A 3,488-nucleotide genomic window follows, 5' to 3' on the forward strand; every position below is an offset into this window, starting at 1 on the left:
ATGTAAACTGAAGATTTTTTTTTTTTTTTTATAGGCTTGTTGGAAGATTAATGAAGGATTTCAGTTTTACATTTGTAAGTGTCTTACCTAGTAATGATATTGCTAAGAGTTGCTACTTGACGGCAGCCTAAATTCAAATTTTGCGAGTAGTGCTTCGATGGGTCAGTGTAAGTATACAGTGCTGTCCCCCAATGGCAGTACTAGGAACGACTTGGTTAATCACGTCATTGTGTTTTCTGCTGCTCTCGATGAAACATTGAATGATCACAACAGCTTGTTCTTATTTTCCGGTTTCATCACTAGATTTCGGTAGTATTACAACCATCAGAACGCATTCATGGCCTTCGAGCAGGATGAGTCTTGCTTTTGTTTATTTTGTTCAGATTACCAAGAAGTCAGATACTTACATTCTCGGGGAATAATAATGGCCTTTTAAGTACTAGTTCTTAAATGTATCACTACAGGCAGTCCCTGGTTATCGGCAATCTGGTTTCATGGCGCTTGTCTAGCGCCATAAAATTGGCAATTTATGGCGCCGGATGAGTTAAAGTTACCGAATTACTGTTTTGGTTAATGGCGGTTTTTGCCTATTGGCATGCCCCCAGGAATGGAAACCCCGCCGATAACCGGGGAGTACCTATATTCAAGTGGACCAAATACTTTTGCTTATATCATTTTACTTGTCGGGTTTAGGCTACGTGCAAGTCGTCGGTTAAGAACTCCCTTATGTAACCTTGATGTTAAGTCATTCCTGTTGGCCAAACTTTTGTTGTTCATATGTGGAACAAACCTTCGGCCTTAACAATAGGATATTTTCCAAGCACAGCTTTTAAACTTGTTAACACAATCAGAGATTGTAAGCAAAGACTTGCAATGCTACATGTACGAGGTAAAAGCTGGTCAGTGACCATGCACAATCCTTTGATGTTCAGGCTTTTTTCCTAACTGCCTTGGAGAGTAGAAGTTTACGCTTTGCTTTCCTTCCAAGCCAGTTGTTTTTTGCCCGTGTTCTGTTCCTTACGCGTGTTGTGTGTGTATTTGGGTTATGGCTGCTTCTGAGTCTCCACGACCATGCCACCGTATGTGTAAGCTATAGCAAAATACTGGCAAATAGTTATCTTAGAGCAATCCTTTTACACTAAGGGTATATGATTACCTTTGAAGTGATTCTCGAATGTCATCCATTCTTTTATCCCAAAACTTTTCCATTTATTTACATGCAAGTCACCCGTTAATGATTGCCTTTAAAGTAAAATTTGAATGTTGCATTATTCCATTAGGTGATATTTTGCTATTGGGATTTTGTTTACTGATCATAGACTGGTCACAAACTGCTGGTAAATATAATTACCTTGAAGGTAGTTTGTGAGTGTTAAGATCTTTTAGGCCAAATGTATGCAATTAGGGCAATATATTTTGTTTTCTTTAAGGTGCCTGCGATACTCATCACTTTCAGGAAAGAATGGTATTATTGTTTAGCTGCGAGAGAGACTATAGGTGGATACGTTCCTGTCAGTTGAATATTAATTAACTACTGGGTGTTTGGTTTGGCGGTACATTGTTACGTTATAGAGAAGCCTGTCATGGTCTCGTCGTGCGGAGATATTTTCCCGGTGTCATAGAGTTGTGAACGTTCGATCCTAACCTCCAGCTTGCTTGGCGGATTGTAATTTGGCCCACTCGAGTCAGTTGGTGGGGTGCGTAATCTGTTATTGAATTCGATTACACTTTGAATTCCTGATAATTCTACTTATGTTTTCTTTTTGAGTAATCGGTTATTTGTAAATATGTTTTTTCTTTTAATTAAAACTACTTATTGATTTTGTTCCTTTATCACTAAGTAGAGAATAAGAGCACAGTAATTTAAATTTTAGAGTTAAATTTTTGTTACTCTAATACAAACATGTAACACAACTACATTGTGTTAGGGAAATGCTAATGTTATTCATGCAATTTTAGATGTCAGAATTTCATATAAAGTAGTTGATATCAATTACTGATTGATTATATTCATGTAGTAATAAGTAACAGATCACCAGAGATGCCGGCATCTTGCCTCTAGTCTGTCCGAGTGTCATTTTGCATTATTTAAATACAAAAGTCAAAATATAGTTGCCAAAATTTCCTATAAAGTACAGTAGTTTCTCAGGATACGAAATTAATCCGTTCCGAAGCGCCCTTTGTAACCTGATTTTTACATATCTCGAACTAGGTTTTACATGTAAGTTGCCTAATTCGTTCCAAGCCCTACAAAAACACCCAGTAAATTTTATAATAAAGCTAAATTGACCAATAAACAATGAATTACAACAATTTGGACCATTCAATACCTAACATAACCTTTATTGTAGTATGTACCTGTAAATAAAGTGTATATTAGTGTACATGGTACCAGAAATACTGTACGTGCATGTACGTACATATGTAGTAAAAGGTGGAACCTTACCTTTCGAGTGAGGCGATCTCTGAAAGTGGCGACAGAGGAGGACAAATGGCAGAAAACATGAGCACTTAACTTTAGGAAACACTTTAAAAAATGGCAGAAAACATTAACACTAAACTTAACAAAACACATTAGCAAATGGCAGAAAACATTAAAACTTAACTTTACAAAAATCTTAAAATTAAATTTTTTTTTCCCTTTTTCTGATTTTTACATTTTGTATTTTTACAAAATTTCAATTTCTTCACCACTTTCAACTTTGTTTTTTGTATCAGTTGGAGCTTCCTGTTTGCTTACTACTACTAAAGGGCTCTCTAAAAAATAACTATCCAGGGAAGATTGCTTCTGCCTGCTTTTCAAAATGTTCCTGAAATGACTCAGGCAAACGTCATCGAACTGTGCAAGTATACAACCTGTGTAAGCCTTTTCGGGGTGTGTCTAATCTACAAACGATTCCACTTCATGAAAAGCAGCTAGAACATCCTTAATTTCTGCCGTTGTCATAGGGTCCTCCTCCTCCTCCTCCTCGCCGCTGCTAGAGAACTCTCCCTGAACGATGTTATGTTGCATGGCCTCCAACTCCTTCAGGTCATCTGTCGTATTCAGGATCGTCAACTGTTTCTAAATCTGCATCAGCTTTGCCCATGTTGAATCCTTCGAAGTCTTGGGTGGATACGGCATCAGGCCAGAGTTTTATCCACGAGGAATTCAAGGTTCGCCTCGAAACCTCTTGCCAAGCTTGATTGATGAGTCGGATGCATATGATAACATCGAAATGCTCCTTCCAAAATTCATGCAAGGTGTGGTTTGTGATATTGGTGATGTTGAAACATCTCTTGAAAAGATGTTTTGTATACAGCTTCTTGAAGTTCGATATCACTTGTTGGTCCATGGGTTGGAGGAGACAGGTGGTGTTAGGCGGAAGATAAAGAATCTTGATGAAAGAATACTCCACTAGGATATCGTTCTCGATGCCAGGAGGGTGAGCAGGGGCATTGTCCAACAACAGATGACATTTCAGAGGGAGGTGGTGAACAAAAGTCTT

General features: G+C 38.0%; 1 pseudogene; it reads right to left on the minus strand.

The window, feature by feature from the left end:
* The window catches only part of LOC135197187 (protein jim lovell-like), a 148,073-nt pseudogene that overhangs the window by 83,753 nt on the left and 60,832 nt on the right, over window positions 1-3,488 (minus strand).

The sequence above is a fragment of the Macrobrachium nipponense genome, chromosome 18, assembly GCF_015104395.2.
Source record: "Macrobrachium nipponense isolate FS-2020 chromosome 18, ASM1510439v2, whole genome shotgun sequence".
NCBI classification, from domain to species: Eukaryota; Metazoa; Arthropoda; class Malacostraca; order Decapoda; family Palaemonidae; genus Macrobrachium; species Macrobrachium nipponense.